The 26,594-nt window shown below is 38.1% G+C and overlaps 1 protein-coding gene across 2 annotated transcripts in view; it reads left to right on the forward strand.

Annotated features, from left to right (window-relative positions):
• Positions 1–26,594, forward strand: part of cadm1b (cell adhesion molecule 1b) — a 140,385-nt gene that overhangs the window by 59,629 nt on the left and 54,162 nt on the right. The gene's annotated exons all lie outside the window — the stretch shown is intronic.

Here is a 26,594-nt window from a genome sequence, read left to right on the forward strand (position 1 = left end):
TTGTCAGTTCCCAGGTGAAGGTGATAATGTCATCTAATTTATTCCTTCTTCCACTCAGTGAATTCCCTGCCCACCACAAGTAACAATTTTATAAAACACAACACTCATTTGTTCTGTGATCTTTGAATGTGAGGAAAGTAACAGATTGCAGCTTTAAGACGTGTTTTTATCGCTGCCTTGGATTTCCTGGAAAATTAATTGCACACATTTTCAGTGCTGTGTTAAGCTTTTCTTTATAGATGGGCATGGCTAACTCTCCGTGTTTTGTGTTTTGTGACTCTGCTTCTTTTATGGCTGTGTGTAATCAGACTGCTGTCCTTCTCTGGATTAATAATAGCTGTGATTTCACGAGGTGCTACTGTACCAGCGTGGCTGTGTTCCAGGATGTCATTTGGCCAGAGAGCATGAACCAGCAGCAGAATGAATGACTGCATATCCCATTACCCCCAGTGCTGGGTTTGCATTTTGTCCTCTCTCGTGGAGCTAAACTGAAGGATATTTCTCCAAAAAAAAAAAAGCCCAGAGTATCTTTAGAGTAGAAGGAGAAAGTGTGAGATTTCTTTTCCTCAACACCCTGCTGATTTACGCCTCGTCTTATCCTTAAATGAGAATGAAAGCTTGTGAAATACTGGTTATTGCTGGTTGCATAGCTAACAGCGGGAATAATGTAATGACATGTTAAGATTCAGAGTGAAGAGTTTGGACCAGCAGGATAGCAGAGTGACCTCAGCCCAGCTAAGTGATGGTCTCAGCTCGGCTCCATCTGCCCATTGTGTTTGCCCTTGGCAACCCAACATAGTTGCTGGTGTTGGTGAGTTAATGAGGACTGCGGAAAGGTTAAGTAAACAGGAGGGGCCAGCCTAACAGGAAAATTACTACTGCCATCATCACAGACCGTAGCTGAGCAGAGCTCGGGCTGCTCTCATCATTATGTCATTCATCAGCTCTGATTTTAATGATGCGTGGGTAATATTGAACTGTAGATTACAGCAGCATGCCAGTACTACATATTGGCACCCCTGGCTGCTGAAATGATTTGAATTCTAATTAAAGTCCACATTTCTGAGGAAGGTAAAGAAGTACAACCCGACTATTTTTGCTCTCTTTTGAAGCATACAGTGTCTGTGAAGCAGAGTGGGGGGAAAGTGGCCGTTTTCAGTCTTGCCATCCCTCATGGTTTGACCCGCTCCTTGGAGCTCCTCCTCAGGACGAACACAGCCTGCCGACTCCCTACATACCATGATGGATGAAGGGATTGTTATTCAGCATTCCTAGGCTCCGCTCGGCTGCCAAGCTGCTGTCTCCTCCGATGGCCATTGTTCTCCGGTCGGCTGGAAGAGTCACCTTTATCCGATTGAAATAAATGAGATATACTCAAACTGAGACATTAATTACAAAGTTTATCTCCCGGCTAAAGTACACTAATAAAGGACTCTAATAAGGCATCCATCATAGCTAGACTCTGTGGATGTGGCTAAGGGCACTGGCCAGAGGTCACCTGATTTGATGAATGACAGTCACGTATGATGCAACAAAAGATATTATAGATCTCTCCTTCCACACACAATTGTAATTCATATAAGCTCCAGGTATGTATGAATTTTGATGCAACGCTGACTAATAGTTGCAGATTCTAATGATGTATTTCAGCAAAGAACAAACAAAAAAGTCCAAATTACCCTGTCTGTTTTGAACTTTACTCATATTGTTTTCTGTGCACCATTCAGATCCCCGTCCCAGCATTCATGGCTGTTTTCAGGGATACAACTCTGAACTTCCTGAAGTCGACCATTTCAATGTCAGCCAACAGTAGAGCTGGTTGTTCACCCGCAGTATGTTTGCTTGTCAAAGCAAAAACCAAGCACAACAACTGTAACTACTATTTTTGTGTGCTTGCCTGCAGACAATTATGACAAATGTGCAGTCTGCACTGCCGGCACTAGCTGCTGACTGCTGCAGGCCAGGCCATGCCAGAAATTGGTCCTGCTTCTTCAAAGATAAACTGAAAGAAATAACCAACACCAACAGGACCCAAAGAGAACAGTTGATTCATCTTTTTTGTTAGTGTACTCTATGACCTTCAAAGATCATTTGGTTGCTGAGTTGAACAGCAACATTACAGTATGTGATAGAAGTCATTTTTGTCCACATGCTCCATTACTGTCAAAAAGAATGACTTTGAGCTATGTTGTATTCAGCCACTTGTGACCAAACACCATGGTGGTGGACTAGAGACTAAAGGCTACACTCATATAAGATCAGTGCTCTGTATCAGATTATGCATTTAATGCAAGCTGGGGGAGTTTCTTCAGAGCCTATGTTGATGTTTCATGTCAGTTTTTCAAATGTATCACACAAGAATGATCAATTGAAAAGGCCAAAGTGCCCTTTTCAACATCTGCTAATGCCTCTTATTTCTTATGCAAAGAAGAAGAAAATATTAATGATCACACTTCATATTCAGCTTAAACTCTGGTTGTGTTTAATACTGGTTAGATACACACAGTTTCTTTTTAAGATAGATGTTAGAGTGGGACCTATGGGACCACATACTTGGATCACAGGTGATATACAAGGTGGTTCAACAAGAACACATTACTCAGAGCTCTGAGCTGTTGTTGCAACAAAGCAAATGAAGCATTCTCCAACATGAAAAATGTCCACACTAGTGTTTTGTTTTTTTAAAGAATAGTGTGTATTTTTTTAGGATTTCAGTGAGCCTAATGATTTAAAACTAAGGCAAAGACGTTTCCAAAGCAGATGCATATATGGGACTACAACTTTTCGCATGCTCTAGAACGTCTTTAAGAGCCTTTTTTTTCCTTGTACAGACAAGCAAATTGTCCATGCAGTGCAATTTTAGTGACCATATTGTGCCTTTTGGCAGCGACTCAGAATGACTGACATCTCCACTGCTGCTCTGCTCTACTAAGATTGCACCAGCTGTCTCCCGTTTGTTTTCTAATGTCTTCTTTGTTAACATTTTATCAACCGTCTGATAATGGCGTAACTGGAGGGCAGGCTCCCTCCAGCACTGGACTACAATGGCATAGAAGATGCTTTGCAAAGATCTGCTGTATGCATGTGTCAAAAGAAAACAGTTATAGGACAAGAAAATGCCAACTCTGCTGGTGATCGGGCCATTAATAAATAATAATGACCATTTTCTGCATGGTCATTAATAAATAAAATGTTTAAGAGTTTATTTATGAGCATGGGCAATAGAAGCGAAGCCACAATAGTTTAATCTAATTAGCTTTTAATGGTCAGTGGTTTTAATTTGAAAGGCTCTGTCAGCACAAGTACATACTGTACATCCTCATCTGTGTCTCTCTGCCTCACAATAAATGGGTACGACATGGAGTGACATATTTAGAGACCAAAAGAGATTGGGCATGAATTGTTAATAAGAAACATAAGGCAATCTGTTAAAAGGAATTAAAGCAAAGTGTTTGTGGTTTAAATTGTGTGTTTTAATCATAAAACAGGTGTCCTCATGCATGTCATACATCATTCAAACATAAAGGCTTATTCATCAGTGAAAGAAAATGACCAGCATACTCAAGTGTACTACTTACAATATGCAAAATAGTAGCTTCCCCTCATATGCAAAACAGCCCTTTTACTCCTTAAGATCTATTATTCACTTTCTTGCTTGCATATCCAATTACTAAATGAGCTTTGCCTCATTCCAATGACTCTAAAAAATTCCTCATGGAAAAAAACAAAAACAAAACTCTATGGCAGCAATTAGTAACACCAGAGGGTAACATGGCTTGTTTTCTTGTCTCTCATATTGTCTTCCTTTGGTGTCATTAATCACAGAATCCGTGGGCTGTGATCTGCGCTGATCATCCAGTTAAATTTAAACTTGCTTCTTTCCAAGAACAGAATACATTAAAGTACTTAAGCTACATGCACACAAATGTTTTGAAGATTAAATTAAGACTCTTCATTGTCATTTCTCAGTACTCACATAAAATAAACTGAAATTGATCCTCTGCATTTGACCCATACAATACACACACAGGACTGCCTGGTGGCCAATTCCAGTTCTTTTTGCCAGTGCCTTGCTCAAGGAACTGACAGGAGTAATAACCCTAATATACATGTCTTTGATGGTGGGAGGAAACATGCAAATTCCACACAGAGAGGGTTCGAACCCTGAACCTTCTAACTGTGAGGCAACAGTGTGAACCACTTAGTCACCACGTTGCCCGTGCAGATACTTCTAGCATATGAAATTGAGTCCAGTGCTTCCTGTGGAAAACTTTTGCCAGTTAGGGTCTACAAGAGGCTCTGTTTTGGCAAAGAACCAGACAAGATAAACTGCCTGTATCATAATGATCTCCCACTGTTTAGTTCCACATAATGCAAGCTGTGTACATGTGGTTTGTTTGAAAGGACAGTGCCATCTTGTAAAATGAAAATAATGTTACAGGACCTTGTTCCTTTTTCTCACTGCAACAGAAGTTCACCCCTGCAGGCTGACCAAAGCTCTGTGGTTTGCCCAGGGCAAGCTGTCTTGCTCCTGCCTCTGCGGCTCATCTGTCATTGGCCAGACTTAAAGCTGCTGGATCTTTGCCTGAAGACTTTTAAAACTCTGGCGAGAGGTCATACATTGAATTAGAAAGCCAGTGGGGGAAATATCTTGGTGCTGGAGCAAACACAAGTATTAAACTGCATTTCTGTGTCAGCAGTGCCTCAAGCTTTGCTTGCCCTGTAGGTCTGGACCTGGTCTGTCATGTGAATTTGTAGTTTATTTTCAGGGAAAATATATTTAAATATCAGGGTTGAGTCCACTGTTCAGTTGACATGTAATTTGGTATTGATTTTGTGGTGTCAAGGCTCTCTCTCTCTCTCTCTCTCTCTCTCTCTCTCTCTCTCTCTCTCTCTCTCTCTCTCTCTCTCTCTCTCTCTCTCTCTCTCTCTCTCTTGTTTTCTGACATACTTTATTTGAAATATACAAAATATATTGTATATGAATGTGTGTATGTAGGCATGCATTTGAATGAAAGTAGCCACACAGAAGAGCCTCAAGTGTTGTGCAAAGCTGGTGGTGTTCAGAATGGCACTGGAAAACTAACCAGCAACTGAAATGTGGGGAAAGCACAGGCCTCCTTCACAGCAGCATCCACTTCAAGTGCGGAAGTGTTTGCCATTCAGCTTAATAAGGTGGCCTCAACAGGGAGCACACCAGCAACCTCAGAACTGAGAGCCTGGGTTGGGGTTATGGTGGGTTTATGGCTGCATTTTGCACATTTGCAATAAATAGATTTGCATAGGGCTGCATATGGAGTTGTGGGAATCAGCTTGCCACAAAAGCTTTCTACAGGAGTAACATTTCCTCTAAAGTATCTGGTCCTATGAACAAGTATCTGTGCATTAAAGATACATGTAGTTTATATGCAACCTCAGAGAAGCAAAAATAATGTCATATTCTGATGATCTTTCTACAAACAATGTGGAAGAAAAGTTAATCATATTAAAAACGTAGTTATCTAGCAATTAAGTTGCCATGTGTTACACCAGAGGTTCTCGATCATTTGTATCTTAAGGTCTACTTCTGATTGTTAAAAACTTTCTCAGGACCACCTTCCCGAATGAATGAGAGAAAAAACACAACATGACAAAAAAGGAGAAAGAATGAACTGGACTGTAAATATGTGTTACACCACTGTCAGCTGTAATGACCAAAATAAATATTCGGCTTACCCTCAGTGAGACACTTGGGCTTGCCTCTGGGAAATAATGAGATCAATTCATGGTGGGATCGGTGAGAGGCTGGCACACAGAGTAGCATTCAAAGTTGCTTTCAGTTTGTTCCTTGCCTTTGATTTTGAGACTGTCACAATCGAAAACCCTGACTCACATAAATAGGTGGTGGTAAAATGCAACAGAAATTTGATTGCCCGTTCTGACAGAGAGAGATATTGACTGGCAGCCAGTATCAAGAAAGAAGTAAGGTTAAGATGAAGTTTTCGGGCTGCTGTCTGCTGATAGTTCCATCAGTTCATTTTCCAACACAGTGGATGTCTTCTGAAGCAGGATTCACAGAGAAAGGGTCCAAAATCCAAAGGTTTCCCTGTCAGGAGTCCTCTTGGAAGTAGTCTGCAAACTTTAGTGACAACTGAGTCAAATGTTGGGTTATAACACTGGATAAGTTGACATGTTGAGGGGCTTCACACTTAAGAATGAAAACATGTCCGATCACCTCTCATTGACTCCTCTGTTCCAAATAATACATTTTTCTTGAGGCCCTCAATTTTGTCTGTGATGTTTCTGCCTTGCATTAATATACTGAGGTGATTTAACTGATCAAATATACCTGCTAAGTAAACCAGTTTTGCACAAATGTTGCCATCAGTTTAATGCTCATCAAGAGAAGAGTGCAGCTCATCTCTTCCAGAAAGGTGTGCACTTCTTTTCTCAGTTCAAATACACGATTAAGCACATGTCCCCTTGAAAGCCACCTTACTTCCCTGTGGTAGAAGCTGCAAATGATCTACATCAAGCCTTTCACACAGAGCAGCAAAACACCTTGAGTTGAGGGCATGTTTCTTAATTTAGTTCACAATTTTCACAGCCACATTTATGACTTCATTCACATCTGGTGACATCTGCTTTGTTGCTAGACTTTCCCTATGTAAGAAACAATGCATCCACTTGACATCTGGCGCCCTCTCTTGGATCTGTTTGACAACACCATACTGTATTCATGTTATTAATGCAGCGCCTTCTGTGGGAACACCTGTACAATATTTACAATCAAGACCCTTTTTAGTTGACGTAATCATTGATGCAGCACATTACATTATTATGCTGTTGTTCTCATGGGAAGCCCTGTGCAAAACTAATCTTATAAAAACAAACAATAAAGCCGCATTGCTAACATCGCTCAACACGTCCGGCTGTATGGCAAAGAATGGGCTTGGCCTCGAGTGTCATTTCAGAGGTGTATTGACTGGACTTTGGTAGCAGCTGCTCCCCCAAGTAACTCTCAGCACATATCAACAGTGCTAGGCAAAATAAGCTCATCTGCAATGGTAAAGGGTTTCTAGCTATGAGCTACACAAGCAGCAACCATATAGCTTGCTTTTGAAGTGGCTTTTGATTGAGTTGTTAATGTTCTGTTGTGCCTGAAGCCCATCCCTTTTTCTTAGGAAAAATGTGTTTGGCATCCGAACACATCCTGGGTGATTTGAAGTGTCTCATTGTGAATTCAAATTTAATTTATCTAAGGGTCATATTTCCTGGCAACGCATTTGTCGCTACCTGATGATGTGTCATGATTCGTAAGGTGATATTGAAACGCAACTGGTGATTGAAATGATGCATTTAAATTTTTTGTATTTTATTCATGCCCAAATTTACATAGAAAAATAGCTAGCTTTGTAAATTACAAAAAAAGTTATTTTCAATTGAACCATTTGGCAGTACCCACTGCCTCTGCGGCCCACTAGATGGTGCTGAGGCCCACTTATTGATAATGGCTGCACTACACAACAAATACTGTAAGCCACGTAATCTTTTTTTTTTTCATGACGTGTTTCTCCAGGAAAGAAAACAAATATGAAAAGAGTTTGTGCAAGGACGTGCACAGACTTTTTGAAGGGCAGGGGCACATACAGCGCATCCTCGCCATTGACTCCCAAGACAGCACTTTAGCACGCATTTTGGCTGCCAAGAGAGCAGTTTAGTGTATTTTGCCAACCAGGAGGACACCTTAGCACGTGTTTTGGCGCCCAAAAGGGCACTTTAGCGAAAGTTTTTCAACAATTGGGCCACGAAGGGGTGGGCGACCCCCCCATTGACAACACATTGTGACATGGATTATTATGCATTATTATTCACTCAAACCACAAACATAAAACATTTGGTCCAATTCATTTGTAGGATGGAGATATTACACATTTATACGTTTTTTTAAAAGTCGGTTTATTACCTCGCAATTCTGGTTAGTGTTAGTTTTTTGGAGTGTAAATTCCATAGAAACAAAACAGTAAGCATCAAATAAAAACAGAAAAACTGCATGAAAAAATGAAGGATTATAAAGACTTCAGAAAGAAAGATGGTGACACTTCTGCAGCAAAAGAAAACAACTTAATCTTAGTGGAGTGTAGTGATGGCCTTACATGTTGTTATCCTTAATTATTCATCTTAATCACTGAATGGTAAATATGTTTGAATAAATCATTTAATAATGATTCATTCAAACTGAATAATGGCGGACAATTAATGGAGGAAACTACAAAAACTACTTAAAATAGCTTCTCATTTATTATTAAGATGGTGATGTTGTAAAGTTCATAGTTTAAACCCTCAGCTCTGTTGACTGAACCTGAAGTTGAATCGCCTGAAGAAAAAACTTCAGAATGTAATTTCTCTCACTGAGTTCAAAGCCTTATTTAGGGCTGTATAAGATAAATCTTTTGAGACTTATTGTTTTGCATGTGTTGTTATCCTCCAGTCTGTGTCACTGCTCTCATCTCGCTCCTTCTGTCTATCTCTGATTTTAAGGCCATGAGAGTGTTTTTGTAATATGATAATGCATTGTTTGTCTGGAACTTCCTATGTGGTGCCCTCTTGCTCACATCTGCTCTGCAAAAATATTTGATCTCATTAAAGAATAAATTAGAGAATAATAAAAAAAATCCCTGCTGGTGATAGTCCAGAGTGGCTTTTAGTTCCAAATTTCACCAAATGGTAGCAATGGATGCTGCCAGCCATTTATTTCATGCTGTATCAGGATTCAGAGAGTGCAATCTGCACATGTCATAGAGGCATTAAGAATTAGATGACTGCAGAGGGAAGGAAGATAGCCAGATGATGTTGATAGTCGAGGTCTCTAGGTAGAGGCATTTATTACAGTTTAATACACACTATCCCCTGTACATACTGAAAAGTATGTGGACGCCTGAATGAAGCATGCTAAAAGCCAGACATTACACCCAAATGCAATTTTTAATGACCTTGATTCAAATCTTTGCATTCTAATATGCTGTTGTTACAACCACCACTCTTCTGTTGAGGCTTTCCATGTGGTTGTGAAACTTACCTGTAGAGGTTTGTTCACATTCAGCCACAAGAGCATTAGTAAGATTATATATTGTTGTTGTCCTCTAATCCAATTCATCCCAATGGTGTTGGATGGGGTCGTGGTTGGGGCTCTGTGCAGGCTAGTCAAGTTCTTTCAACTAAAATGAAATGTGCTTCTTTATAGACCTCCCTTTGTGCAGGATGGCATGTCACGTTGAAACAGGGTTGACCTTTCCCAAATTGTTGCAACAAAATTATAGGCACACTGTTGTTTCAAATCTCATTGTATCAAGATGTCCCTCGCAGATATTCATGATATACTTATGGTCATCTTTTTTTTTCACTATAAGTCAATCTATTTAATTATTTTTATGTATTTAATTACTTGAAAGGACAGCATGGGAAATGACGCATGCATGTAATAGGTTGATCTCACTGATAACAGCCTCATTCTTTACAGTTTGCTCTCTTTACACTCCATCTGAGCTGTATTAAGTTGCTGTTAATGCAAATGCAGTTCCTAATGCTGCTGCTTCACAAAATATGGGGTGGCTTTAAATGTCCAAACCATGAAAAACTGTTCCAAAGTACCCATATGTATGGCAGGACAGAAAGAGAGAGAAGACAAGCCAAAATTGTTCTCAGTGAGATTTATATGGTATTTGCCTCAGTGCCTCTGGCCAACAGGATGTCTTGTGAGCAACTTTTAAAAAAAACATTTGATGAGTAATACATATGACAGTGACTTTTTGACATTAAAAAAATAGCATGCAGTGAAATTCAAATAGGATCACAATTGTGAGGACGTAGTAGTAGGAGATGTTGACAAGACAAATGTTTGTTCATTGGGTTGTAATAATCTGTAATCAGAGCACAGCAAATGCATTTTTATCAAACTGTTTTGTAGTGCAGATAGATTTGAAAAATTGCCTTAGGACTGTGATCAAACACTGGATTCACATCACCTCAAACAGCCAGTATTAGAACATTTTGTAAACAGTATTTATCTGTAATCAGCGTCTTTTTTTCTGACATAGTAAAAAGAAACTCACATCATCTTACCTTTTTCTTTTTCTTACGTGGAGGCTGGCATTTAGAGTGGAGATGAGTCAGTGCAATGTTTTATACAAATACTGTTGACTTTAGAAATCAGACCTTTGGGAGTATGTAGTTCTTCAAATAGCCATAGAGATGGGCATTTCCCCAGAGAGAAGGTATGTCCTACTTTGCTCAGCAGTGAGAGACAATTTATATTCTTTGATGTGTGTTAAAATGGTTTTGAGAGTTGGAGCAAGACAAAGAAAGTGTTGAATCCTGAGCCCTGTTCACACCTGATATTAACATGCATCTCGGGTGATCCGATCACAAGTGGACAGCTCTTAGTAGGCCAGCTCACCCCTGGCATTAGAATGCGTCTCTGCATGCATCTCGAGTGACCACTTATGATCGGATCTCACTCCCTGCTCTATATGCAAATAAACAGCAACATCATTTCCACTTGCAAAGACTAAATGCGTTGTTGTTAATCAACGGGAGGCAGCAATGCACTTTCCCATGCCTAGTCTGCCGGAAATTAAAAAAAGAAGAACTTTGCAAAGACTTTAGTGTGCGGGCAAAATCAAAACTCTTCAGCCCATAATGGTGAAACACAGAGACCAGAGGAGAAGAGAGAAACTGAGCGTGACCATAAATGACAGGAAACGCAGTAGAGAATCTCACACTGAGCTAGAATGAAACGAGTGCTCATGAATTAGGTAAATAACATAAATAAACATAATCTCTACTGCGCAGACTAGGAATTACTTCTTTTTTTTAAAGCTTAGATGGAAAATCAAGTGTTTCATTTATTCACAAGACTTTGTCAGAAATAAATATTATTATTTAATTATTCAACTCTTTATTTTGTAGTGATAGAGGATACAGGTTGACCCCTAAAGGCCTGTGTTTTTATAATGTTTTTACTATTAGTCAATATTCCAAGCCAGTATTTGCATGTATTTAACCCCATCTTCTAGACACCATTACTAAATGCTCTCATCAAATACATTTTGAAGGGACTGTACATGCATGAACATACATGTAAACCTCAGTTTTTTTCTTTCCATTCATTTTTTCTTTGTCTTGCATTGCATCCTTTTTTAATAGTAACTTTAGACTTAAGTAAAATGTTATGAAGTTCGTTATTCTGGTATTTTGATCGATGAGCCGTACTTCAAGCCAACAGGCAGGCATGATATTGAATAAGATTGAACTTAATAGAATTGATGCAATAAAGTGACTTGTAATATTATAATTTTGTAGTAGATTTAAAGTCCTTTGATACTGATTGAAAGTTATTAAACTATTAAAGTAGAACTTAATGAATTGTTGCCAGATATTTAATAATTCTAAATCAGTTTTTGTCAGAAATTATGTTCATATTAATCAAGTTTCCATTTAAGATTGATTTGGGTTTATTAAATATTTAGCATTAACAGACATTTTGTCTATATTTTAGTAATGTATTCAATGCATTTTAATCTCCTTTTTTTTCTACTCGCCTGTTGCCTGTATGCAGTACCACATAAGTTATAATATAAGGCTTTATGATCACTTTAATTATTGTTACCGGAAGAAACCAGGTTGCAAAAATGCAAAATCATAATCAGTTTGGAATACATTTAGAAAGCTAATTATGATTTTGAGGCAAAGTGGACTGTCTTCACCTCAATAGCAATAGTGACTGAGGATCATTGGTAATGTAACCTTCTGCTATCTAAAACTGGCACAAAAAAACGGTTTATTTTTTTATATATAAGGAGAAGTCATTAAAACTGATGGCCATACTATTAACTTATCATATTTTTGACTTATAAAAGACACTTTAGAATTGTTAAAGATCTAATAAATTTTTTTTTAAAAGTATACAGTGACAGTGAGGAAAATATTTCTGGGCAGCAAGTCCACCCACCAGAATGATGCTTAAAGTTTCTTACAGTGCTGCAGTCGGGTTAACATCTGAATCAACAGAAACCTAACAGTTGTTCTGCTTGTTTAATATTGCCACAGATGGGTTTACATTTGAGTTAGTTGAAAGTCTGGTGCTTCTCATATAGACACTAAAGGACACCTTGAGCGTCAGTAATCGGGTGCTGAGAGGCGTGACATAGCAGCAGTATTTAATGACCTGGGAATGAGAACGGGTTGTAAAAACTCATTTACATGTATAAAATACAGCAGCATGTTTTGCAAAATGGTAAGCAGTGATGTAAAGTACATGTGACTTAGAGAATGTGGGATAAAACATGCATAACCATACGTTGTCCTCATGTCCTAATGATAAAATAAATTGCACATCAAGTCAGAATCTATTTTTCCTCTTTATTAAACCAAATAGTGAACTTAATTTATAGCAGACAGCTTTCATATACTGTAAGGGATCTGAATAAATGACATACAATAATGATCATTTTAGCCTTGCTGGTGATAATATACTGTATACTGTATACCTTCCAAAACTTACATTTACCATTACCAGCAACACAGTTCTTGCTATTTCAGAATATCTTTATTATTTGGTTCATAAATTGTAATGTACTCCTTACTCACAGTTATGTGTTGAAAAGACTTTGTTGTGGTTGGTTTGCTGCCGTGCATTGAGCACAAACCAGGGACTCTTTCAGATGCAGACTTGTGTACATCTGTACTGTTAAGTAAGCCCGGCATTGAACATGCACATTTACTGCTTTTTTATGTGTGTACATAAACATTTTAATGAACACAAGTGTTGTACTATGAAATCCCCAGACTCCTACTCACTACAATACATGCAGCCTTTTTAACTTCTGACTCAAGGCCAGCTTTTTTTTCCTGCAGTGACACATTCAAGTACAGTGCATCAATAGCTTTGAATGGCAGTCAAATTACTACCAAAGATTACCTGATGTTCCCATCTATCTTTTCTGTCACCTATTTCATGCAGTAGCTTAAGAGATGCAAAGGCTTGGGGCAAACGTAATGTAGCAATAACTGAACTGCATTATGTCATTAAACACAGGTTTTATTAGTATGGTCTGCGGATTAGTTTTTTTAAATTATTGTGCATGTTTTTCAAATTTCAAGTTTCTTTACCCTCTCCATTAAACTTCCAGGGTAATAATAACACTCTATCCTCTGTGATAATTGAGGTAACTCAGAATTTGCACAGTGCTGTTGAGATCAGAGCAACACTGGGCATGTGTATTAAAAAAAAAAAAAAAATACACACAAGCCACAGCATGTGTGATGCTTGTGAAACACTGCATTTGATGGAAAAATATTTAAAGTGGAAAAGATTTATGTGAACACTGATGCAGAATAAATTGTAATTTTTTTCCACAGTGTGACCATAATTAGTGTAAGACAGGATGATGGTAGTGTGGTATACATTTGTTATGGTTTCTGTTTCTCGTGTTAGTATCACAAAACAACAACCTTATAATGCATTAAAGGATAGGTTCACAGTTTTTCAAGGTTTTTCCTGTCCTGCTGTAATAATTCCAGTTCATACTGGCTGTTTAAAGTGCTTTCAGTGTAAGTGATGGAGACAAAATCCACAGTCTCCGTTTTGTGCAAAAATGTATTCTGAAGTTGATCTGACGCTAATATGTAGCTTTAGCAGTCTAATAGTTAGTCTAATCGAGTGGATGTCTTTCAATATAATAGTCTTTTTAGTTCAAAATTCACTCTTTATGTTACTGTCCCTCCACTGTTGCTCAACAGGGAAACACTGTCTGAGGAAATGAAAGGAAGGAATTATGTACTGTGGAAAATATCCACTGTTTTGAGACAGATTTGAAAAAAATGTGATCTTGTCCTTTAATGAACATGATGCTGTTGTGGAACTGTGGAAAGTTAATTTCTAAATCTTTGAAGCTAACAAAAAAAAGTCACTTTAGAAACTAATACACTAGTGTCGAAACTTTGTAGGCACACTAGCGGCATGGCTCTATGGATGGAGATGTCAGCCTGTTGTTCCACTACTAAAATATCTCTACAAGCATTGAATGGCCGTTACATTTTGTACAGATATTTATGGTGCCGGGAGTATTAATCCTGTTGACTTTTGTGTACTCCTGAGGGGGGCCATTCAGAATTGTAGAAGTACTGATGTCAGGAGTACTAGCCTTGCTAGGGGGGGTTGGAGTCTTGCTCCCCTTTTTCCTCCAAGAAACATTTAAGGATACCTTTCCTGCAGGCCCAACCTTGTTTGGATGAACTCAAGTTCATCCAAACAATAAGCCATATTCTGAAAGTTACACAGGGCACAACAGTGAAAAATGATTGCATGAAATATTGTAGAATGGAGGGAGAAGACTGTTATGGCCAGGACCCCTGAACCCAACTGCAACATAAAAATGAAAAAGATATGTTGAAAGATATGTTGAAAAAAGATTTCTGAAGATTTCTGAAAGCATTTCTGACTTGTATGTCAAGTTATTACTATTAATCTGCAAAACATAGCTCATTCATGGACTGTAATTCAGGAAGTATGGGTTCTTCTGTATCCCTAGTGGCAGAGGGTACAGTGTTAAAGGGAACATATGAAAAATGGATTCTGCCTAGTCTTTGTATGGGTTTGGCAGGCTGAAATGTTATTTAGCCGCTGGAGGACAATGATATAAACACAGTACTCCTTGGTGTTTGGCAGGGGTTTGAAGTCTTCAGATTAACTAGCCCAAACAAGCTGTTCAGGATTATGATGATATCACAATGGGGACACTTGCAATGAATTAGCATTGATTAGTTGGGCTTTTTGGAGCCAGTAACACCGCCTAGCTAATGTGTTGTAGCCTACTCTCCAATTTGTAATTACTACTTTTTTTAGTCTTGGGTGTGCCGTAGCCGTCCAGGGATGGAAATAATGAATTTTAAATTGCTACACTCACCATCAATGTTTAACTTGGAAAATCACAATTTGATTCAAACGTATTTATTTGGAAAAATGGGTTAGGATTAGGGTTACAGTTAAAAGATAACTAATATGTTCCACAGATTCAAGTACATTTTCAAAAATTGTTGAGAAGTTAAGTAGGCCCTAATATGTAAATTAATAAATATATAGCCTACCAATACATAATATGGCCTTTAAGAAATAAAATACTGTCAATGTAATTCTTATTTGCAATCAAATAAAAATATGTATTTCTCATTATTAGTCAATGGATTATAGTGATAAATGAGGTATTTTGGTGATAATCACGGGACATGCAACTATCTATATGTGCCTCGTTTCCTGTACATTTCCTATCCACAAAGTTCTGATACATGAAGGTACATAAGGGAGTAAAAGGAAATATTTTCATTCCAAAAACTTCACACAATGACACAGAAGAGACTGAGACTACATCTCTCTCATAAATGCTAACATATGTATTATGGATGCAAGCTATATGCCCTGATGCCCTGATGTGATCCTTCATCACCATGACGCTCACACAAGGGCTATTAAGGGCCACTTTTGGAGTAGGTGATAACACACAGCGTAGCATAACAGCAGCAAGGTAGACTTAATGTGTATTCAGAGCAGCTGCCGTGCAATGCAACTTTATTATAATGTATTAGTCTATTTCTGCCACTGAAAATGTCAGAGCAGAAACTCCTAATTGATTCTGTGTGCACAATTTTGAAAGCATAGGTTAATAGTTTGTGAGGTCAGATCTTGAAGCAGTTGCTGCTTCTGTTCCTGTGGTGGTAAAAACATTCATTCCTTTCAGGATCAATTGTAATAACTTTGGTGTTTCCTTATCTTCTCCTCTAGCAACATAATAAGGTCAAAATTTCAGTTTGTTCAATAAATATACATAATTAAAAAAATACCTGCACATACTTTAATGACATCCGTCTCACTTTTACTTTGTGTTTGGTGCTAATTTGTATGCTAACCCGCTAAACTAATAATAACACAGTACATCATGCCTGCTACACGTCATGCTAATGTTAGCCCTGTGCTCAAAGCACCACTGTGCCTTAAAACAGTTTCACAGAGCTGCTAGCATACCTGTAGACTCTTGGTAAAGATATCTAGCACTACACCACTAGTAGTACACATTATAATACCTAATGTCACAATCAATTATAGAAAGTAGCTAGCCTGCGAACATTTACTTAAGTTGTGTTCCCACTGTACAGTAAGTGCAGTTCTGAGATACTTGTAGTCCATTTTAATAAAGTATTTCAAATTGATGCTGCTTTTACACTTACAATCTACTAAAACGTTGCTGTTACTGGTTACTTGGTCTAGTAAAGCATTGAAAATATGAACAAAATTTATAAAGTATATTAAATTAACCAGAGGTAAATGGTTGATTTGTATTTTTCCGCCCTTGAAGATCAGAACCATTATCATAGAATTAGCTCCACGTCTACCAGCAATATATTTAAAATGCTGCTTTTTATATTTAAAGTAAACTTTGCACATTGAAGTGGATAGTTAATCTACTCTACAACTGAACTCAAAGTTAAATTTAGCATTACCCCATCATTAAAAATAGAATGAAAATCCATAATGAAAGCAAGTGTTTCGGCAAAAGCAGAAGACTTGAACTTTACCTCATGTCACTTATTTATACAGCCACATGGACCTCTATGCCAGCGTACCATTTCTAGTGAGGAGAGAGTACATTACATTAATCTGACTAATGAGCTATCACATTAAATAAATAAATCTACAAGAACAATAATGTATTTTACTAAGAAATGCTAAAGGCCACTCTGATGAAAAATTACCTCTCAAAAGTCTTAGCCTATAGAATAAATCTGACTTCCCTGTTTTGTTGGCACGTGGGCACCATGTGAAGTTGATTTTAATAATTGATCACCAGAAAGTGCTGGGAGAGAGCTTTGGTGATAAGCAAAAGAATAGGTTTTTGTTTTTGAGTCACAACATCCTATCGATCCTCTTTGAATAACGCTTAGTGGAGGAGTCACAGACTTAGAGATTATTTATGGATCCTTCTTGACCTTAGTATTTCCCTGGGAGACTGTGCTTAAAGCTATGAAATTGACTGCCAAATCTGCACATCTACAATGGTTAAATCTAAAGTGACAGCAACAATAAGAGTGGAGAGATTAGCAGTTCTCAGCTTTATTTTGTTTCTATCCTACAAAGACATACATCATCATCAGCAACAACTAAAGTGAAGCAGCCTCACCTGTAGGGCAGCTTGTATGTTTTTGTGACACTATTCTAATTTGTCACCTTTCATCCATCAACACTTATTTGCTTGAAACAGAGACTGCACCAGAACATAGTGAATATTTTACATTATACCTGATTCCTTTTCAAATCAAATTTAAATATGTTTTAGGGGACATCTCTGCATCCTAAATGTTATTGCTAAAATATATATATTGTGCAGAATACCAGTCTTCTAGCAGCTTAGGGGCATTTAAGAGGCTTTATAAAAAAAAAAGAAAAAAAGAAAAGAAAAAGAAGAATAAAATATATTAAAAAGTAAATATGTTAGCTTTTAGTGGCGCAACATAGAATCCTAAATATTATCCTTCATTCTATGGTCTGCAAAATAACTACTCTTGTCATTATTTCTTAATTTCCATTGCTCCCTTCGCTTGTCAGTTCACACAATCTGCTGATTTTTGGGTCGAAGTGAAGATGCCCAGAAACAAAATGGTTTAAAGATTTGTTTTATAGAGTGGGCTCTATCTACCCGCTGTGCCAAACGAATACACAGCAGTTTGAGAGAGCAATCAAATGAAAATGGAAATCTGAGCAGCTTAAAGATGAAGCTCATTTTTCCCTTAAGAGTGAGTGAGTGTTCTGCCAAAATATGTGATTCCCTATTTCACTGCAACTGTACCGAGTGCACACTGGCAGATGTTCACAGTCTTCCTCTGTTATACATTGTTTACCCTTCTACTGTGCTGGATGCCGAGTTTACTTTAGAGGGCAATAAGTCACACTTTACACAAGTTTTATAAGTTGTTATTGGCTAACTATTTTAGTATGAGAGGTTATACTGTAGGTTTGAACTGTAACTGGAACACCCACTGTGTGGGAGCCAAGACTGAAGTATATCAGAGTTTAGAGTAACCTCAGAGGTTGCCCTGCTCTTTATTTGATTTGGGGAAGGTTAGACTTAATCAACTCCAGCCAAACTCGTGTAAGAAAGCGTTTGCCAAAATCATCATCAAATAGTTTTTTCCTGCAAAAATGAGGCAAACAGCATGAATCTTGTTCTGCTGGTCAAAGGATAGATAGATAGATAGATAGATAGATAGATAGATAGATAGATAGACAGATAGATAGATAGATAGATAGATAGATAGATAGATAGATAGATAGATAGATAGATAGATAGATAGATAGATATTCTCTATTGTCCGCAAAGGGAAATTCATTTTGCTCTGTACCATATAGTGAAATGAATAGATAAATAAATACATTTTAAAAATGTTCTCTGTATTAAGCATACAAATTGTTCAAAGGTTATACCAGAGAATACTGTATTTATAATACTTGAACTAAAAGATTTGAAATACAAGAACAATCTTCATTTTCATGTCTTACAAATGGATCATCAGCTGGTACGGATGCTGACATTAAGCTTTAGCCTCTGCTTTTAATGTCATGAATGTAACCCCATGTGCTTATACTTCACACATTTACAGGTGTTTTTTTTTCATTAAAGACAGAGTGCTGCACTTTTGTCTACCCCTTCTGGCAGTGAGAGTAATCATAAACAACATGCAAACGACATGGGCTCCGCTGTTACCTACTCTGTCTCAACTGTTGCAGCTGTAAAACAGTAACCTCCGCAAAAGACTCTTTTCACTATCACAATTTAGTCTGATAACATTTGGAAAGTCTAGATGAGCCACACAATTAAATCATTTTATCCCCATTCAAGTTACTGTAGCAGAGAAATAACTGGACGTTAACTGGCTCAGTGAATACAGTGAAAGACAGAGATTTACCTGCCGATGATTCATTGTGTGAACTTGTTCGGCAAGCGCTTGAATTTAACAGACATTCAATTATACATAAAAGTTCCACACTGCAGGTTTAAATGAATCAGGTGGAAAAATGAACAAGACTGGAGACAGTTTTCAACCAACTCACTGAGAGTTTGACTTAGCATTAAGTTGTGCTACCTAAAGCTTCAGTGGATAAAATGCAACGGTTGTCATATCAGCAGACTATAGATGTAGATAAATGTATGAAATTGAAGATTTTAAGATTGTTTCAAAAATGACTGTGATGTCTCAATGTTAAATGTGACTCCATAATAAACACCATAATATTACCAAAAACAAAACAATAAGCAGGGGGGAGCAGGGTTTGAATGTTTGGGCTGCCAGACTGTAAAAAATCATTTGATTATTGCCACTTACATGACATTTATTAGCAACCTAATTTACAGCTCTAGAAGTGATGGGTTTAAAAAATGTTTATTAATGAGTTATTTTCATTTATTGAGGTACAGACTTAACCAATACAATCAGGATTTATTAAGTAATAATTAATGGAGTATATGCTTCACTATTCATAACTGGATTATTAATAAAATGAGAGGATCAACACCAGCCAGGAGAATACTTCACAACTGGCAACATGTTCTTATCAGCTATTTAGAGGTGATCTATAATGTAAAGCATCAGTAAGTGACTATTTAACCGTTAACATAGCCATTAGTTTTTAAACATTCTATGAAGGTCCTTTTTGAATGTGGTGCTTATAGTTTCATATATATGTACTGTATATATGTACTAGGTGATAGTATGTCACATATCTAATATTTCCTTTACTTCAAAAGGGTATAATACTGTGATCAGAAAGACTTCTGTCAAATGCCTGTTTGTGCTGCATCAAGGATTTAATGCTGTTTTCTTAAACCTAAAAAAAAACAACTTTTAACTTCTCTTCTGTGGTTAAAAGAAAAAAAAAGCCTTTGAAGGTACAGTTCCTTCCACGGGTTTATTTAGAGGTAAAGTTAGTTTCTCTTTTTAAAAGTTATACCTTTCAACACACCCGACTGAGGCAAGAAATTCAAAGAATCTGGAGGCAGAGACAAAGAGCTGAAGTGATGAAAGAGTGAGACACAGAGAAGAGCAGCAAAGAAGGAGAGAGGGTGGATGCCAGTTAAACAGGATAGTTGTCACTATAAAACAGCTGCTGATCTGTAATGACATTGATATATTCATGAGATAATCCTTGTATATGTGTTCATCCTTCTTCTTGGCATGCCGAATCAATACAGACAAAGTAGCTACATCTACAAAATATCTACATGAGAAATTCTTGCAGCTGTACATTTAGTTGCTGTGAAGCTTCAGTTGTGACGGTTGAATATTAATGACTCACTTCGACTGTGTGTATCTGTACATTCAACCAGGACACGGGCGTTAATATGCAGTTGGGGGGACCAAGTATTAGCAGTGGATTACAGGTGACTAGCAGGCTTTTGAATCTCTTTCCTGTGATACCCTTTGAATGTGTTCACTGGCTTTGAAGTGATGTCAGTTTTAAAATATCTCATTCCTTTTATGTTTAACCATGGGTGTTTGCGTTCAAGGATTCTTTTTTTTTTCTAAAGGGAGGAGATGAAAGCATCACAACAGTCAGCATCCATCAAAGAGTGAAAAAGTCTGGGAAAAGTCCCGCACATAACGAAGCATGACTTGTTAAAATACAACATGAGCGCTGGTGGTGGAGGCTGTTGTGTCTGTACTGGGTGATTAGGGTGCAGCAGCGGGTTAAAGTGTTGAATGACAGGCGGATCCTGACAGAGCTCGCTCACTGCTCTGTCACTGAATTTGATCGACTGATTGTGTGTTTTGCAGCAGTAATGAGCTTTACAGTATGTGCGTAATGTGCCAGGAGCTGATTCGTATGCTGGATGAGCTAGCTAATTGTTCACAGTGCACATTCCCCCAGTCCCATGGCTCCTCTGATTTGGATTCATTTAGCCTTTATTTTACCTCATTATACAGGCCTGTGTTATTGCCAGGTTGTATGTGAGGTATTTTGCATTGTTGAAACTGACTCTGGTAATTAAATTTTAAAAATCAGCTGTAGTACTCGGCATCTCTTAAATACAAAGCAGAGTGGGAAGGTGCAAATTTAAAGGACCTATTATGCTCATTTCCAGCTCTAGATTTTTATTCCTGGACTCCACTTGAGTATTTTTGCATGATTCACAGTTTCAAAAAACTCCTTATTTATTTTATACTGGCCCTTTTTGCGGCTGTGGCTCAGGAGGTTGAGCGGTCGTCCTCCAATTGGAAGATTGGTGGTTTGATTCCCCGCTCCTCCAGTCCACATGTCGATGTGTCCTTGGGCAAGACACTTAACCCCAAATTGCTCCCGTTGCTGCGCCAACGGTGTATGAATGTGAATGAATGGTTTAATTCCCCCTGATGAGCAGGTTGGCACCCTGCGTGGTAGCTCCTGCCATCAGTGTATGAATGTGTGTGAATGGATGAATGAGATGTAATGTAAAGTGCTTTGAGTGGTTGCAAAGACTAGAAAGGCGCTATATAAGTACAGTCTATTTACCATTTACCATTCCCCTCAGCTCAGCCTCTGTCTCTAACAGGCTGTCTTAGCTCCTGTCTAAGGGTTTAGGGTTTATCGGTTTAGGGTTAAACTGATAAACTGGTTTTGATATGTGATTTTGTTTACTGCAAGATCAACTGGGTCGACTTCAATTGAATTGATGCTGAAAAAATATCCTCCTGTCATTTTATTTTATTGCTCTCTACTACAAGCTACCCAATAAGTATTTCATTAATTCCTCATATCACAACAAAAGGCAAAAAAATCCCAAGCCAACAAACTGCGATCCTTTCACCTTGTACACAAATCAAATTTAAGGAGCAGTTGTGGGGAAGTAACGCTTGGAAGCTTGGAAGAGGATGTAGAGCTGCAGTTCAGTAGGTCTGTAAGCTGAGGGATGAAAATGTTCTCTGATGCTGATCCTGCAGTTGCTCTGGATCCCAAACAGCAGCACAGAGAACTGACAAAATCCGGGTATTTACACTGGCATTCCAGTGGCATTCTTGCCTGCCCAAAGCAAACAATACCCTGTGCATAGCTCCGATCTTCCTGGAATTCACAATCTCACCAGTGTGTTCAGTTTTAGGCATAAAAATCCCCTTAGATGCCATTTTATATGGTCATCAAACAGCCCTAACAGTCTGTCCTGCTGTATTAGCAGTATGGTTGAACCTGAGATAAACGCATTGCAGTTAAATTTGAAAGAAGGAACTCCTGAGTAGTGATTCATGAGTGCTGGGGAGTTTCCACAGTGATATCAGCCCAAAGCAACATTCAGACCATTTCTATAAGGATTTTGATGAGTTTTCCCTGTTAATCATCATATTTGATTCATCTTCTTCTCTTTCTACATGACTGTGTGCATAAACGTACATGTGTGTGTGTGTGTGTGTGAGTTTGTGTGATGCTTCTCTGTAGCTTGGCAGCTACCATTGTGTGGGCAATGCACCCCTGAGGTTAGTACCCCACAAAGCAAGTAATGGCACTAAGCATGCAGATAGAGGACTGATTTAGACTGAGAGGCGTTCCTAATCTTACAAGGTGTCAGCAGTGTTGTGCCACAGATTAGCAGACTCTCTTTATTTCCTCTAAGATCATCACCTCCTCTGTGTTCATCACCTCCTCCTCCGGCAAGAACCATCGCTGTGCAACATCCTACATTCACATTTTATTATTGTTATTAGTGATGACACCTGGTTTAAGACTGTCCACTAACAAAAGCTAGAACTGAATGTCTGGTCCGATTATAAATCTTGTTATTACTTATTTTTGATCAAAGATTTCCTGATTTAATCAAAATGTTGACAATTATTAATTCTTCTGAGTAAAGTTCTTTTACAGCTGCTTATATTTAGTCAGCATCTTACAGTTCAGAAGTGTGAATCATATCTGGATACATATTGAAGGTTTGCAACTGATACCCAGCAGGATACAAGCAGTGCTGGAGACTAAGTACAATCATTATAGCACTTTGCTTAAAGGTATCCACTTTTTTTATTATAAACAAACAAAAGCTATCATTGAGGCCTTACAAATGTGTTGAATGTATTGTCCTTCCTTATAAAACATTTGCAAAGTTGATGTTAAAAGTATGTTAAATCCTGCATTGTTGTCCATATTTACTAGCTTGGACACTCCTTCTTTGTTGCCTTTTCTGAACTGCTGTTTTCTTGGCACATTACACTACCCTGTAGATTAATGGAATAGCCTGAAACCATTGACAAGAATGTCAACCGCATGCATCTACATTATCAAGACAAGCTAAATGGGAACCTACCCACAAAATAACAAACAAAAATGACTGAAGTTACTGAAGAATGAAGTTTTAAAGGGAAAATAGTTTGTTTTTTACTCTTCTGCATTTATTTGACAGCTGTTACTTGGAAGATTAAGATATTAAAACCTGTAACAGTTTGATTCAATGATAATCACTGTGTGTTCAGTGTGTGCGACTCACATTAAACAGAGTCATTTGATTCATTGTTAACATAAAAAGTATTGATCAGATCAGCTCTAAGTAAAGGTACTGAATACTTCCTCTATCCCTGTGCACACACATGACAAACTGCATTATTTACAAAGTATGATATCTGTAAAAATACACTGTGTTTTTTAAATGCACACAGACAGTTTAAGCAGTGATGATAGATATACATCTTTATCGGAGGTTGGAAGTGCAGGCAGAGATAAGTGAAGCTTGTGTGATGTGATCATATTAGTATGTCTGCTGACTTGAAGGTACAGACACAGTGTGCTGTATAGCCGCACAGATGCAATGAACTCCTGTGAATATGTGTGAGTCTGTCAGTCTGTTGGACTCTGGTTTAACTTGGCATGCGCTTGATTGGTGAGGAGTCTTTGATGTTGTGCTGCAAGATCTAAAGCTCTGATCTGGAGCATGACAGAGATGACATTATGTGAGACTGCATCAGGAGATTTGGCACATACAATATCACGTCTCTGCCCGAAACCACACAACATCATAGCCACATGTTCCCTCTGTACTCATATTCTCATCCTACTCTCAAAGCAAATTGACTCATTGCTATTAGAATAAGCTGCAAACATTACCTTAAAATTGACAGGACAATGTATGCTAATGGTGTTGGAGCTATGGTCGCACAGTGCATCCCCAAAGTAGTTACAAAGGTGTCTTAGCTGTTTCTGAGATATATGTGGAAAAGCCATTACAACTTAAACTGTGTAAATTGCTGCAACCAAATGTGACCACCCTAAATCATGTGGGTGGAACACTAACAACGAAGTCAAACTCGCTTGAAATAGAAACACAGACAAACACGATGCTGCATATAAATGTGTGTATACTTGCTGTTGCATTATATTGTTCATTTATTTTACACTCTGTGCCAGTGGGGGCACATGAAGATTAAAGAGGTATCTTTAACCTATGGAAGCGGGAAACAGCGGTGACAGAAATATCAGAGAACAAGAGCAAACAGGGACTGTGGTGAGAAGAACGACAAAGGCAGCAGAGGGGACGAGGATTTAGAAACAGTTTGACTGATCATGAAGGTGCAGATATTCCCCTAACAAGCTTAGCAAGCTGAGCCTCTAAAGGTTTCTTTTTGAAAGTGTTGACCAACTGTTGTTAACCCACAGTGCAGATACCATATTTTAGAACACTTTTAGACTGTCTCGCATTGGGAGTAAGTTAGTAAAGTTAGTTTTCAAGTTAGTCAAAGGCAGCAAGCTCCTGCACAGTATGAGGGCTGAATCCAGATATCAAGCTGATATTGGCCTTTGCAGCAGTAGCATAGAATTATATGGTAATTTACAAGTCAGTTGCAAAAAAGTATGTTTTATCACTTGCCCCTAGTAGTTTATAGCCAAGTATGTTTAGGTATTATTTCCCAGATTTTCACCTCCACCCCAATACAATGGAAATAAATAGGAATTTAGTTTGTGGTGCTCACACTGAGTCCAAAAAGTAAGTGAGCATCCAACTATCACGTTGCCTCACACAACACTGCATGCTCTCTGTCCACACCAAATCTGTTAAATTTGCACTTCTGTTACATCATGTTAACAAACCTGCTGTGCACCCAAGATCAGACTGGAGACGTAACCACTCCAGTAGAAGAGTAGGAGTACTTGCTACTTCTGTTTGTACTTTTTTTCAAAAGAAAGCACACATTTTATATTGTGATATTTAAATGTTTCTTTACTGGAAATTACATAAAAGATAGCCAACAGCAACTTAACCAGGCGATCTCCCTCAACCAGCTCCTACCCTATTTAGGTTTTTATAGTGTTTATAGAGATAACTCTATGATACTCTATGATACCTCCTTAAATGAATCTAAAGTTTTAGATTGCTATTTTTCGCATAATTTTTTCTTGTCTTTTAAAGTAAACAATATTTAATTTTCTTTTGTATGGAAGTGCATAATGAAAATGGTAATAAAGGAAATCTTGAAATCCTGAAGTTCAGCTCAAAACAGAAACCTGCAGTGCAGAGATGTAGCTGTTGATTGTTTTAAATTGTAAAATGTCCAGCCCAGTAACCCTGGGTATTATGCCAACATCAAACACGTTTTATGTTCAGTGCTAATTTCATTGCCAGTGCATTAAACAGGGTGCCTTTTATGTAGCTGGATGGATTGTAAGTTGTAGAAGGTGGGGTAGTGGCTGGACGTGTAGCACATTAGCCATTAGAATTTACATCAGACCTTTTGATTCATCTCAACTATGATCTTTCCTAACCTTAACCATGCTGTAGTTGCGAAGTGCAGGTATTGTAGAAAGACAATGTTAATAACGTGTAATTAAAAAGATTGCTGAACTGAATGTTATTGTGGGTTTTGTAGCATCATCCAATATTAACTTTAAATCTGCTGCAAGTTTACAACTACTGAAGGTTCAGTAGGGAAAGCAGCACTAGTCACCCAAGCTGCAAAAAGGAAAGAAAAAATGTCCATATGCAGTTCAGATGTTACATTTAAAATTCACTGAAAATAAACAGTGCTTTTGAAATATGCACAGTATGAATATGTTTATAGATTTCCCAGCTCTCACGCTATCTACAGTATATGTCACTTGGCATATTCTTCCTTTTGTCTACGAAAATAGTCTTTAGGCCGTAAGTCAAACACAAATGAACTTGGGCAAACTTGTTTTCCTTTGACTTACTTCTTCTAGATATGGTCTCCCTTTGATGCTTCGGCAAGTTTCTGCCCATATTCAAAAAACATACAGTCATAGGGATTGGTGACTAAATTGCCAATTGGTATGAAAGCAAATGTAAACCCCAGCAAGGCTCACAGTCAGTGAGGCTAATTGGAATCCAAATATAGAATAATAAACCTGCGCTTTGCCCACACTACTGGTCGTCATGGTTATACCTCCTTGGGGATGAGTTTGAATGTCGACACCAGTCAGACTCATAGCGGAGTTGCTTTTTTTTTCCTCTCAATGTGTTTGAGTTTGCATGTGTGTTTCTGGCCTGTCAGTGCGGCACATCAGCAGTCGTAACAGGCGGTCCCTATGGAGGGCAGACTGA

Source organism: Scomber japonicus, chromosome 6, assembly GCF_027409825.1.
Source record: "Scomber japonicus isolate fScoJap1 chromosome 6, fScoJap1.pri, whole genome shotgun sequence".
In the NCBI taxonomy this organism is placed as follows: Eukaryota; Metazoa; Chordata; class Actinopteri; order Scombriformes; family Scombridae; genus Scomber; species Scomber japonicus.